Here is a 15472-nt window from a genome sequence, read left to right as displayed (position 1 = left end):
CAGGTTCTCCAGAAGAGCCACCCTTTTCCTGGATTTCTGCCTGGGAATTGGAGGTCCTTCCACAACACGAGCAACAGCTGCACCCCAAACACCCTACAACAATTACATCAATCTGTGAAAGAAAACGCACTTGAAATTAGCCCTGCTGAGTGGCACCACTTTCAAGGGAGCTCTCTTTCTAATGGAAGTCATCAGACATGAAATTTGTGGCTCTGTGTCTTTAGCAATCAAGTGCCATCATTTCACGTTGGCAGCAGAAAACGGGATTAGTAGCCTCTTTAAAGAAAATCAAACAGACATCCCTTGAGTAGTATGTGAAAGTAAAATTGAAGGCTGGATTGTTGTCTGAAGCAGTGGCTTATTTCAACAGTTCCAGCGGTGGAAAAGAAAAAATGGAATTTTAGTCTAAACCAGAGCCGTATAACAGTGACAGAGCAGCTGCTTCAGCATTCCTGTTCTAAGAAGTCATCTTAGACCTTCAGACTTTATTTCACACTGACTAAAGCCTGGATGTCTTCTCCAAGCAACAGAGAAAGCCATAGCCCTGTTAGGAACAGACATTATTTATACAGAAGCCAAGTACCAGCCACCGTAAAAGCAAATAAACAATGCGTGTCTGTGTCCTACAGAGCTTATATGGAAAGAGACGTAACTGCAGAGTAAAGCAAGGGACCCATTCATAGAACAGAGCACCTAGGCTAAAATGGCATGTTGATTTACCTGTACGGATTATGTGTACACCTCAGGCTTTACAGGGAAGTGACTCTGGCCTTGCACCAGATGCTCCCATCAACCCAAGCTCCTCTTCTGTTGGCCTTTGCAGGTCCTCTCATCATGGAGTCCAACACTAGCAAGTAAAATTCCTGACTTCATTCTGCTCTTCAGCTAATTATTTGTTCATTTCTGGGCAATGCATGTGTATTAAATATCACTAGCTGTAAAGGTCTGCTATTTGGATTACAGGCAGGTGATGGAGGGGCTCACCTGGATATCAGAGCCTAAAACAGGCAGAAGCATGGGACAAAATGAGCACCTACAAAGCACCCCTTAGGACAAAAGTGCACCCCAATTTTTCAGATCCTGCTGTCTGGCCATAACATTCACTCATTTGGCCCCATTTTACACCTTCCCCACATCTGAAAAGATACACTGGCACTCCATGCTGATAATTCTGTGGCCTGTGATGCAGCAGAAGGACACTGTGAAGTTGGGGCACTTGCCTCTGCTTAAGCAAAGACACCCCTGGGAGCAACCCAGTGCCCCACTACCTGCTCTGGCACCTGAGCTCCCTATCCCAAATCCCACACACCAGGCAGGCACCTGACAGATTGACTTTCTGGTAAGCAGCAGCCTGCAGCTCTGTTCATAGGTTTTAGAAAGACAAAGCATATGTCAAAAGCCTTACTTTGTACAGTTGTTTTATACATAGTTGTTAATAAGGCCCTTTATTTTTTAAGTTAAAACATGTTCAAAACAGATTAATCCGATCCTCAGCCTCACAGTTATCATGTGCCAGATGAGAAGATAACAGGTTTTAAGTTCCAAGAGCCAGATAAATTCTATTTATATCCTTTTATTCCCAAACCAAAAGGAGTTGTACAATTTAAAAAATAAGATATTACAAAGTATGCTTTAATGGGCTATTAACAGAAGCACAGTATAACTCTGTAGCAGACAGCCTTTACTTTATATCATCCAAGGACTGCATTAATGACCAATTAAAGAACCCCCTGAACTAGCTCATTTGCTGATAGAGTTCAGCTTTTAAACCATATTTTAGCAAACAGAGTTGTTATTTTGCAGCATATTGGAGAATACTGTGCAGCAGAAAAATCTGTGTCAGTAGTAATAATAAGACAGTGAAGACCACAGCCATTCAGGTGATTACAATTTGGATGGTACTCAACAGCACCTCAGGAAAAGCAGATCTAGAGAATCAGACACTCTCCTTAGAGCAAATGACAGAAGCAGTGCAGCTGTGGATAGCTGGGGCACCACAGCGCTGACTGCGGGGGCAGCTATATGTTACAAGAAAGGGGCTGAAATAACCTTCAGTGAGTGCAATAAGAGATACTGCCTTTTGCAAAGCCTTGCTTCAATGAAACAATCATGGGTATCAAGTACGGCGGTGCCTCAGGAAGCTGGGTGACCCCAGCGGGTACATCGCCTCTCAGTGCCCAAGGTGAAGGGCACGATACATGCAGCACAGTGGGTATGGAGCCCATCCACTCCGCTGAGGAGACAGACACAAGCAAGCTGAGCTGTCCATCCCATCACACCCAGCAGCTTATCCCTCATTGTCACAGGCTATGTCAAGGAGGGAAGTCATGGGAAAGTATATTGTTCAGTCCCTTTTGAAAGCAGGGTAACTGGATCACTGCTCCACACCTTGCTCCCGCTACCCTACCACTTGTGCAGCGGGGCCACAGGCTGCTGGAGTTGAGGTCTCTTGCCAGAGGGCCCAGCTCTAAGCACCACGCATGCTTCAGCCAGCTGGAGACATTTGTGGCCACAGTGCAGCTGGCAAAGGACAACGTGTAAATGTTCATTCTTTAACACAGGGCCTTACCACCTCAGCCAGCTCGCCAGCATTCAGCTTGCGAGCAGCCAGCTGGCACAGCAGAGGCATTAGTTGGCATGGGAGTGTATTGCTAGGGAAGCCTCAACACCTACTGTTCCCCCCAACAGCCAGGGAAGCCTGCACTGGGTTGTGATCCTGTGTCCAAAAAAAATGATTGCTTCTTTCCTCAGCTCGCTCAAAATCTCCTTAAGAAGTAGCAGGACTTCCAGTTCCCTGTTAAGTGAGAGGCCTCCTTCATTTACTCCATCAGCTTTGTGAACCTGGACTTGGAGATATGTAAAAGAGCACTAACCCCAATCCCGACTGTAACCATCTCCTGATTTCTGCCTTAGCCCTAATTTGTAATTAACCACATGCTGCAGAACAGCAGTAGCAGCAGGAAGCAAGGCCAGGCCCCAGGGACACCTGCAGGCCACCCTGCCCCTGTCCAGCACCACAGAGACCCCCTGCCCTGCCCCAAGGCCTCACTTCAGCCCTCAGGGCTAGTCCAAACTTCCCAGGTACCAGAAAATGCGCATGCAAGAGGTCCAAGGCCCATGCCTGCAGCATGTGGGAACAGGCATCAGAGGCTCTTTCTTTGTCTCCTTCTCTTTTCTCCCTCTTTGTCGGGTTCAGCTTCATCTCTGCAGCATGCCTGGCACCATATGAGCACAAGGTATAGACTGACTGGTCCTGCTGGCAGGAGCAAGAGAGACTTTGGCATGCCTGCAAAAGGTAGACTTGCTGAGGACCTGAGCCACTAGAATCAAGTGCCTGCTAAACATGTGCAGGTGTGATTTTTTAAAGGATTTATACCACGGCCAAGTTTAGGTAGGGAGCTTGATTACTTCCTTGTAAGGACTCTGCAAATTCCTGCTCCAGAATGTGGCAGCTCTTCTGTTCTCTAAGTAACTCTGGTGACCTCTTATTCCACATACTTGACGTTTTTATCTCCATTTCAGAATTCAGAAACGGCTGAAATATCCCCCCCCCCCCCCCCTTTTTTTTTTTGGCCTATAAATTTTAGCAAAATTACAAGCTACCGAGTAGGGACTCAAAATCAGAAGTTTCAGGCAAGCTTGGTACTGGTGATGTTACCATTTCAATTGCAATCTACACTGTTTTCTAGGGTGGTGGAAATGACTTAAAATGAGTTATAAAAGTGTGTTTCTCTAGAACAATCCCATCCATTGGACATTTTTTTTACAAGGATTACTTTCTAAGTGGGTTGCAAAAGCAGACACCCACTATCGGAATCAATGGTTCATCTCTCCTTTTAATAACACAGGGAGTTTGTGTGGCCAAATGACATTACAAACAGTATAACATCTGCTACATGATGCATAGTGCTCTTCCTGTCAGGGCTTGAGCATTCACATTTGGTAGCATTCCCAACCTGTGCCAACTAAACAGCAATGATTCAGAAGAGATATTTTTCACTCTTGTGCTCTCCTTATCTCTGTCGCTATTCCCAGTTAGATCATGGGGTCTCTGACCTTCCCTGGCCCAGAACATTGTCTCAGTTACACTGATGTGAATTCAAACTATCAGTGGACTCCAATATCTCTTACTGAACAGCGTTTATGTAATAAGATGATAAATGTGTGTATCATATTTTGTTATAAGCAGCACAACTGGGATTTATTGTGTTTCAACTAATAAACTATCGTGGCCTCAACTAATAAAAATCTTTTCCATCTCCTTTATACCAGCATGAAACATATATATACTGGGTAACCAGCCAAGTTTTGACTGAGTTGCTCTCCCTTTGTTAATCTTTATGTATAAGACTAGATAAAACAGCTGAAACAGTAGCATTAGCACAACTGCACAGTTTCTGTGAGCATTGTGATCTCTGTGATGAGCTGTAGAGTAGCCTACTGTACACTGTAATGGATAGTATATCATGTTCTAGGGAAACAGCTGACATGGCTGACTGAAGGTTTGAATTGGGAAAGAGATTCCAAAAGTGCCATGACTCCAACCACAACGTCAAAATATTCTTGGAGCAGTACTTACTGAGGTCCATTGCCAAGGGGGTCTTTGGCTTAATTACTACACGTTTACATCTTGTTGCTCTAACAGTTAATAGAACATCGGTTCTCTTTCATAGCAGTGTAAAACAGAAGTAATCCCAATCATTTAAATGAGTAGGAGTACTAGAATGAGGGTCATAGAATCCCCCTTTAGCCTACATTTTAATAGTAATTATATTCTTTTCAGAGAATAATCACTACTTCCTAGAATTGAGCTTTTAATACTATTGCAAGATTTTAATCTTGGGACTGGAATTTTTGAGACTTCATTTTAGACTATAGAAAACTCTTTGTAGATAAATAAATCATAAGGCAATCACCATTTTAAGAACTTATTCGGAAGCAGCTTCCACCCTTAAGAGTTAGGGACATTTCATCTCAGAAACTCACTTAGTCACAGGTTTTTCAGGTGGGGTACAAATTATATATAATCTGCAAAGTAGCCTAAAAATATTCTGAACACAGTCAGACATGTAACAGCTTATTTACTGTTCCTTAAATCCTTAAATGAAATCAATTTGTCTTTCACAGTTCCATGCTGCAGTCCTGAGAACTCATGATTTCTCAGAGTAGTACCACAACTTGCTGCTGATTGCCTGTTGGGACTGGAAACTTTCCCGTTTGTGATCCACAACAATAAATTAGGGCAGGTGATTTATGTCCCGCAGGTCACACCATAGCTACTGCCATCTCTGATTATGCCAGAATTCAAGTAAAATACTGCTCATCTGGCTTTTCACTCTTGTGCAACTTGGATTACAAGCTGTTTCTGTTTGGCATTCTTAGACCTCCTCTCTATAAGGAACCAAATCATGCTAAACTGCATTAATGCTCTGCAGAATAGGTAAGTTTGTGACCTGAACTCATATTTGCCTAGTGAAGTGAAAATTTGTTAAGCTTAGTAACATGAAATTGCACTCACTTACCTTTTATATTACCTTTGCCTGGAGTAGAACTTTCCATATATACTTACACCTCAGCACTGACCATGTGCTTTCACGCTGAATTTTGGGTCTGTCCCAGTCTGACATACATACAGGCATACAGACCACTACTGAGCACCGTGAGGCCCTTCAGTACAGCACAAAAAGAGGAATCATGATACTGTGAATGGTTGATTCCCTTTGCTCTTGCAGATCTTTCCTATCCATACCTCCTGAGATGCAGAGAACTTTCCAGCCTTTTACATATTCTTAATGGCTAGCATATTAGTTTGTCTTAATATGAAATAAAAGACATCTCCCTGAAATACAAAGTTATTCTTTATACGAAAAAAAAAAAAAAAAAAAAAGATACAGCAAGAAGTCTTTCTTTGTGGGTTAACAGAGAGGGTAATGGGAGTCACAAATGCAGATTATTTATGTTCTCTTTGAAACATTAGCCTCTGTGAATATAATTTTATTATTCTTTGAAGACATGTACTTCATGTACTTCATGCTGATCTGGCCTTCTTCCAGGACTAAAACCCTGAATAAGATGCCTTTGTGCGAAATGTGCTCCCTTTCACAGAAACAGGGAGATCCACACAAAGTGTGTTCTGCTTCACACCTCATCCACAGGCATCTGATCTTGTTAGTAAACTCCTCTATGTCTTTCTTTCTACATAAAGTATTTTGCATGTGCATTCTTGATAAACTCCACATTTTCTACAATCAGCCATCTTAAATAAAGTAAGTTGTCTAAACAAATGCAATTCTTTTTATGAAAGTGCAAACTGGAAGAAATTACACTGGGCCCAACAGTCTTCTGATGCTGTTCATTTGGTTCGGTCAGGATTTAGCAATGCTAAACATCATTTTGGCTCTGTATTTGCGGGCAATGTTTCAGTATTGTTAAGCCAAAGTTTTCCTGACCTGTGAACTTCATATTCTTTTATTCCCTTCTCAGCATGGATAGTCAATCATGCTAAACTTCTGTCATTCTGGAATGTGCAGAATAGATTCACTGGTAGCTTGAATTATGATTTACACTAGCATTACCCCAAAATAAAACATTTGTTTCATGATTTCATACACAACTAACACAGATTTTCTGACTGAGCTAAACATCTTGAAAGCACTATCCATGGAAGAACTCTGGAACTGCTTCAATATTGACTGGATAAGGAATTCAGTGACTATGTAAAATGATGGGAATCAATGCAATCAGAGTATAAATTAAAACTTAAAAAAAAAAACACTATATATGACATCTGTCAACACTTGAAGGAGCTGTGGCTGATTTTTTGGATGCATTCCTTCATATGTGTAGACAATAGTTTTTTCTCATTCAGTTGTGGTTCAGAGCATCCACCAACCAGTAGCAGGACCAAACAAAACAAATGTTGAGATAGTGTCAAAATTCCAGACATGCACTTGCCTTCTCTGTGCCAAATTCAGTAGGGATATAAATAGCATTTTGGTTCACCATACACAAATAAATGTGTGTGTTTTGTATGAAGAGGTTAAAGGTTTGCTGGTAATACAGTAGTTTATTTCACTTACTGAAACGTACACTCAGCTGCCAGTTAAAGACTGGCTAGTGCTGTCAAACAAGCAATTTCCTTTCAAAGTAATGCTGTAATTAAAACTAGGGCTAGAGGGCATTCAGAACACCATGGGACTGTTTCTCTGATTTAACAAGGATGTAAAGAAGTAATTGAACTCAGAATTTTCTTCATCTGCAGTTATCACTACAATATATATCAAGTAAATTACGCATTGGGGGTATATTGTGTAGCTGTGCATGCAAATTGAGTGTAGTTCTAACCCCCACGTTTAACTGTGTTTTGCCACACTTTTTATCCTAGGCACAATTTTGCTAATCCCTTACCCTGACATTAGTATTCATGGAGCCACAGCACCCAGGAGGGCAGGGAGGGAAAGCACAGCACTACCTCTTATAGTGATTATTAAGTTACATGCCAATAGATAAAATAGCTACCCCAAGAAAACAACTTTGTTGTATTGTACTTTTAATATTTTTATTCTCTATTCTTCAGTTTTACACAGTTTAATTCCAAAGCCTTTTCAATATAACCTTCTATTCACCAGCCAACATACAGCATTTAGCTCGCACTTATACTTCACTACTAACCTGGTCAAATCATTCTTACAGAAGCTTCAGAGCACTTGGCTCAGTTGTCAGTGTCGATCACCTTTTCCCTTGCCACACCACAGGACTCCTCGCACCCCCAGAGCAATGCCCTTGAAGACAAACTCCCATGTCATACAAAGATGGAACAGTCATCCATGCTGGTACAGCCTCACCTTGTGTACTGTGTGCAGGTTTGGGAACTACGGTATAAAAAGGACATAAAACTATTAGAGAGTGTCCAAAGGAGGGCTACAAAGATGGTGAAGGGTCTAGAGGGAAAGAGATATGAGGAGCAGCTGAGGTCCCTTGGTTTGCTCAGCCCCGAGCAGAGCAGGCTGAGGGGAGGCCTCATGGCGGCCTGCAGCTCCCTCACGAGGGGAGCAGAGGGGCAGGCGCTGGGCTCTGCTCTCTGGGGACAGCGACAGGACCCGAGGGAACGGCATGGAGCTGGGACAGGGGAGGGTCAGGCTGGGTGTCAGGGAAAGGTTCTGCACCCAGAGGGTGGCCAGGCACTGGGACAGGCTCCCCAGGGCAGTGGTCATAGCACCGAGCCTGCCGGAGTTCAAAAAGTGTTTGGACAACGCTCTGTGGTGGTTTTACTCAGGTGGACATCTGAGCTCCATCACAACTGCTCTCTCACTCCCCTTCCTCAAAGGGAAAGGGGGAGAAAATACAACGAAAAGGGCTCAAGGATTCAGATAGGGACAGGGAGATCACTCAACAGTTATCATCACAGGCAAAACAGCCTCAACATAGGGCGTTCAGTAAAATATATTGCCTATCACTAGCAGATGAGCACAGCGAGAAACTAAAAGCAAACTAAAAACACCTTCCCCCATCCACCTTCTTCTACCTCCTCCCCCCAGGCAGTGTAGGGGAACGGGGAATGGGGGCTGTGGTCAGTCCCTAACACTTCATCTCCGCTGCTCCTTCATGGTCACTCTCTGCCCCTGCTCCCCACGGGGTCCCTCCCACGGGATGCCATCCTTCCCGAACTGAGCCTGCAGAGGCTTTCCACAGGCAGCAGCTCTTCAAGACCTGCTCCCACATGGCTCCGTACCACGGGGTCCATCCCCCAGGAGCAAACTGCTCCAGCACGGGTCCCCCACGAGTGGGCGGCAGCTCCCCTCAGACCCCCTGCTCCTGCGTGGGCTCCTCTCCACGGGCTGCAGCTCCGGCCCGGGGCCTGCTCCTGCGGGGGCTCTCCATGGGCCGCAGCCTCCTCCAGGCCACATCCACCTGTTCCACCAGGGGCTCATCCACGGGCTGCAGCTTGGAGCTCTGCTCCATGTGGGACCCGTGGGCTGCAGGGGGACAGCCTGCTCCACCAGGGGCCTCTCCACAGGCCGCAGGGGAGCTTTTTGGGTGGTCCTCTGTCAAGCCAGGAGCTGGACTTCTGGGTCCTTGTGGGTCCCCTTCCAACTCAGGCTATTCTATCATTCCGTGATTTTAGTCCTGATAGAGGGACCAGACCTAACATACAACTCATCAGAGTACTGGGACATCAAATGAAGTACTATCACAAGTGAGACAAGCATTAACACCTTACAAACGCTACGTATGTTTTCACAATAAAAATGTGTCCAAATGCAGCAAAAACTGGGGCTACTCTGCAAAGAAAAGCCATGTGCCAGAATTACCCTGCACTGGCAGGGAAGTACCCACGCCAAACTAAAATTACCAGCTTTTATAATCCTCTTCAGTTCTGGTTAGTCCAGCTACTAAACACAACACCAGAGTTTGAAAGTTTCATGCAGTTCATTTTCAGTCCAATAGCTATTAATCACACTGTTGAAAATATTTTAGTTATGCATCAAAAAGTAAAATTTGCTATAACCAACCCATGGCTCAAGCTACATGGCTCACACATTACTTCCATTTACATCATGGAACTAAAACAAAGCATTGTATATATTTGTTCATTATGTTACAAATTCTAAGCAGTTTAATGTTAATTCCTCTTATAATAGTTTAGTAAATTTCAACCTTTCCCACATGATTTCTTCAGATCTTTCTGTAATTAAACCAATTATAAAATAATCATTTTTTTGCTTTTCATGCAAACTAGGAGATTGAACTTGAATTTTCTGGGATTACAGAAGCTGTACAGCTTTTGTTTTTGTCACATCAAATACACATTTATTCCTTAGCTACTTAAGAATAAATCACAGAATCACAGAATTGAAGGGGTTGGAAGGGACCTTGAAAGATCATCGGGTCCAACCCCCCTGCCAAAGCAGGTTCCCTAGAGCAGGCTGCCCAGGTAGGCGTCCAGACCTGCCTTGAATATCTCCAGAGAAGGAGACTCCACAACCTCCCTGGACAGCCTGTTCCAGTGCTCTGTCACCCTCACTGTGAAGAAGTTCTTTCTCATGTTGGTGCGGAACTTCCTGTGCTCTATCTTGTGGCCATTGCCCCTTGTCCTATCCCCACAAACCACTGAAAAGAGGTTGGCCAAATCCCTCTGCCTCCCCCACCTCAGGTATTTATACACATTGATGAGATCCCCTCTCAGTCTTCTTTTCTCCAGGCTGAACAGACCCAGGTCTCTCAGCCTTTCCTCATAGGGAAGATGCTCCAGACCCCATATCATCTTTGTGGCCCTCCGCTGGACTCTTTCCAGGAGATCCCTGTCTTTTTTGTACCGGGGAGCCCAGAACTGGACAAAATACTCCAGGTGAGGCCTGACCAGGGCAGAGTAGAGGGGGAGGATCACCTCCCTTGTCCTGCTGGCCATGCTCCTTTTAATGCACGCCAGGATCCCATTGGCCCTCTTGGCCACCAGGGCACAACTGCTGGCTCATGGTCAACCTGTCATCCACCAGGACCCTCAGGTCCTTCTCCTCAGAGCTCCTCTCCAGCAGGTCGTCCCCCAGCCTGTACTGATACATCCGGTTGTTCCTTCTCAGGTGCAGGACTCTACACTTGCTCTTATTAAACCTCATTTAGTTTATTCCTGCCCATCTCTCCAGCCGGTCCAGGCCTCGCTGAATGGCAGCACAGCCTTCTGGCATGTTGGCCACTCCTCCCAGCTTTGTGTCATCGGTGTACTTGTTGAGGGCAGACACTATTCCCTCATCAAGGTTGTCGATGAAGATGTTGAACAAGAGCGGAACCAGCACCGAACCCTGGGGAACACCGCTAGTCACAGGTCTCCAGCCAGACTCTGCGCTGCCGATCACCACCCTCTGAGCTCAGCCAGTCAGCCAGTTCTAAACCCACCTTACTGTCCACTCCTCTATCCCACACTTTCACAGCTTTGCTATCAGGATGTCATGAGAGACAGTATCGAAAGCCTTGCTGAAGTCAAGGTAGATGACATCCACTGCTCTCCCCCCATCTACCCAGCTGGTGATGCCATTGTAGAAGGCAATGAGGTTGGTTGAGCATGACTTCCCCTTGGTGAATCCATGCTGACTACTCCTCGTAACATTCTTCTCTTCCAATTGCTTGGAGATGGCATCCAGAACAAGCTGTTCCAACACCTTTCCAGGGACAAAGGTGAGACTGACTGGCCTGTAGTTTCCCAGATCCTCCTTCTTGCCCTTCTTGAAGACCGGAGTGACATTGGCTATCCTCCAATCTTCAGGCACCTCTCCCATTCTCCAGGACCTTTCAAAGATGATAGTGGTTTGGTGATCACCTCTGCCAACTCCCTTAGCACACGTGGATGCATCCCATCAGGACCCAAGGATTTGTTTGCATTTAGCCCACTCAGACGCTCCCAAACCACTCTCTCGTCAACCAGGTGAGAGCCCTCCATTTCCCAGCCCCTTTCTCCTCCCGCCAGGGTCGAGGAGTCCCGGGGGGGAGACCTTGAAGCAAAGACTGAACCAAAGAAAGCATTCAGTATCTCCGTCTTCTCGGCATCTCCCATTACCAGGACACCTCCCTCGTTCAGTAAGGGACCCACATTATCCCTAGTCTTCCTTTTATTGTTTACATACTTAAAAAAACCCTTCTTATTATCTTTTATCTCTTTTGCAAGCCTCATCTCTAGGTGGGCTTTAGCCTTCCTCGTCACATCCCTGCAGGCCCTGACAACACTTCTATACTCCTCCCAAGAGGACAGGCCCTTTTCCCACATTTCATAGACCTTCCTCTTCCTTTTGATCTTATCAATGAGCTCCTTGCTCATCCACGCAGGTTTCCTGCCCCCCTTCCCCGATTTCCTACTCTTAGGGATGCACCGATCCTGAGCTTGGAAGAAGTGCTGTTTAAATGTAGCCCAGCTCTCACAAGCACTCTTGCCTTCTAGCAACCTAGCCCATGAGATACTCCCAAGCAGGTCCCGGAAGAGGTCAAAGTTGGCTCTTCGGAAGTCCAGGGTAGCAATCCTGCTACTAGCCTTACTTCTTCCACCAAGTTCCATCTTGAACTCCACCATCTCATGGTCGCTGCATCACAAGCTGCCCCCAACCTTCATATCCCTCACAAGCCCATCCCTGTTGGTAAGGACAAGGTCCAGAAGCATCCCCTGCCTCGTCGGCTCCTCCACCACCTGCATCAGAAAATTGTCTTCAATGCATTGTAGGAACCGTTTGGACTGCGCGTGCCTGGCCGAGTTGTTTACCCAACAGATGTCTGGATAATTGAAGTCCCCCATGAGAACCAGCGCCCGTGATCGTGAGGCTACTACCAGCTGCTTGTAGAAGGCCTCATCGACCTCCTCCTCCTGATCTGGTGATAATAAATAAATACATCTTCAGAAGCTACCAGATCTTCCTGATATCTCCTTGCATCTCTTTGATCAAGCTCCTCCAATCATTCAGTAATCCATGGGTAATTATAACTTCTTAGCTTCTTTAGCCAAAAAGGGACCAATTTATCACAGAGTGTCATGAATCCTGGTTTTAAATTATCAGGAGTCCAATTAATGACAGAAATGGGGATACCTCTTTCCAATTAAAGTGATTGATTTCATGTAAAACCTTGTAACATTTCACTTTCTAATTACGTACATTCTTATCAAATATGAAGAGGTTCACCCTCATTTTATTTCCTATCCAGAGAATGAAATACAGCAAACGTTAATCATATCCTGATACAGTGCCAGGTCTAATGATGCTTTCAGCATACTTTAACAATTTCCAGTCTATCAGCTTATGATACTATTTTACTTTTTATTCCTGTTTCACTCCAGACATTTACTCCAAAATCAGGATGAGGCTTAAACTTTTGCCAGCCAAACATGTTCTGGTACATCTTAAAATGTTAAACCACTTACAAAGTTCAAAAGAAAAAACAGGATTAAACAGAAACAGAAAAAAAATATGAAAATAGACTGCCAGCTGACAGAGGGGCAGGACTCTTCATGTTTCTGTTTGTACAAATAATTTTCTTCCACCAGGACTACCTAAATAAGGATGTGCCAAACCAGAGTTCTGATTCTTATTTCATTGTGTTGTGCTGTGTTTGGAGATGATAGTACCATAACTGCACCACTGAAATCACAGAATTAGAGAATGGTTGAGGTTGGAAGGGACCTCTGGAGATCAACTGGTCTAACCCCCCTGCTCAAGCAGAGAAACCTAAAGCAGGTTGTCCAGGACCATTTCTAGACAGCTTTTGAAGATCTCCAAGGATGGAAACGCCACAACCCCTCTGGGCAACCTGTGCCAATGCTCCACCACCCACACAGTAAGGAAGTGCTTCCTGATCTTAAGACATAACCTCCTGTGTTCTACTATGTGCCCATTGCCTCTTGTCCTGGCATTGGGCACAACTGAAAACAGCCTGGCTCCACCATCTTTGTACTCTCCCTTCAGTTATTTATAGACATTGATAAGGTCCATCCTGAGCCTCCTCTTCTTCAGGCTGAACAGTCCCAGTTCTCTCAGCCTGGCCTCATAAGGGGAGGTGCTCCCGTCCCTTGATCATCCTGGTGGCCCTCTGCTTGACTTTTTCCAGCTTGTCCATGTCTCACTGGTCCTGAAGGACCCAGAACTGGACACAGTACTCTAGGTGCGGCCCCATCAGTGCTGAGGGCAAGGATCACCTCTCTTGACCTACTGGTGATACTTTGCCTAACACAACCAAGAATACCATTAGCCTTCTTAGCAGCAAGGGCACATCGCTGACTCATGTTCAACTTGGTGTCCACCAGGACTCTTAGTTTCTTTTCTGCAGAGCTGCTTTCCAGCTGGGTGTAACCCAGCATGTACTGGTTCCTGGAGTTGCTCCTCCCCATGTGCAGGACTTAGCATTTCTCTTTGTTGAACTTCTTAAGATTCTTGTCAGCCTCTCTCTCCGGCCTGTCAAGGTTCCTCCAGATGGCAGCACAACCTTCTGCTGAGTCTGCCAGTCCTCCCAGTTTCATGTCACCTGCAAATTTACTGAGGGTGCATTCTGCCCCACCATAAAGATAGTTAATGAAGATGTTAAATAGGACTGGACCCAGTATTGTCCCCTGGGATACTCTGCTCATTACTAACCTCCGGCTAGACACCACTGACCACTGCTCTGTAGGTCCACCCATTCAGCCAGTTTTTGATCCATCTCCCAGTCTGCTCCTCCGACCCATACTTCAACAGCTTCTCTCAGAGGATCTTATGGGGGACAGTGTCAATGGTCTTACTGAAGTCCAGGAAAACAATACCCACTGTTCCCCTCATCCATCAGGCTGGTCATTTCATTACAGAGGGCTATCAGGTTGTTCAAACATGACTTCTCCTTAGTGAAACCATGCTGACTACTCATGATTTTCTTCTTCATGTGCCTGGAAGCGGTTCCCAAGATTAGCTGTTCCACCACCTTCCTAGGGATTGAGGTGAAGCTGAGTGCTGTAGTTCCCTGGGTCCTCCCTGCCCTTTTTGAAGATAGGGGTGACATCCTATCGCTTTCCTCCAGTCTTTGGGCACTACTCCCAGTTGTTATGACTGAGCAAATATTAAGAGTGGCCTCACAATCACATTTGCCAGCTCCCTCAGTACTCATAGGTGCACCCCATCAGAGCCCACAGACTTGCAAATGTTGTTTGCTTAAGTATTCCCTGGTCTGATCCTCTTCCTCTGGGGAAAGACACAAACACTGACAAGTGACAGGAGTCCCCTAGGACAGGGTACCTTCCTGATACACAGTTTTTCTCACCTGGGCTAAAACACTCCTCACTGTGCAGGGCAGAAACAGGGAGAGTACAACCTCAGGAGCTTCCACCGCTCATTAGACGGGGACTTCTGTATTACAAACTGAAGAGAAGGCTAGCAACTCCTTTTGTGAAAGCACAAACAGAAGCTAGGAGATGTGACTTGATAAACTGCTCACTAGTGGAGGAATTGAAAGGACTGTTCATAGAACATAATTCATCTTACAACAGCTTCTCCACATGCACAAAGTCAGATGAGACCAGTATTTTACTTTTTCAACACCTTTGAATGCCTCGGGAATATTTATCACATCAGAAAGAGCCCCACTTCCAAACACTGCTAATACTGACCTGACATAAGCATTGGAAGTGTTGACATAATAGAAACAGACCAGGACTGTCAGCAGCCCTTTGCTGAACTCCTCTTGGTAATCTGATGAGGAGAACTAGGATTTCTCCATCTCCATCCAGCATGGCTCAATATCCTGATTATTCCCAGAGATTAGCTCTTTCAGGGACACAGCTTGACAACAGTCTCTAAAGGGTAAAACTGTTGCATCAATGAGATTAAAACAAATCTCAAGCAACTAATCAGTTCAGTATGTTCCAGTGTTCTTAACATTCCTGCATCCTTCTCACATGACATTCACTCAGCCATTACACTGCTAATGTCCAATTCTAAGCTTCAATTTAGATTTTGCTTTTACACAATTTTTT

Source organism: Cygnus olor, chromosome Z (assembly GCF_009769625.2).
Source record: "Cygnus olor isolate bCygOlo1 chromosome Z, bCygOlo1.pri.v2, whole genome shotgun sequence".
Classification (NCBI taxonomy): domain Eukaryota; kingdom Metazoa; phylum Chordata; class Aves; order Anseriformes; family Anatidae; genus Cygnus; species Cygnus olor.
Note: the sequence above shows the minus strand (reverse complement) of the source record.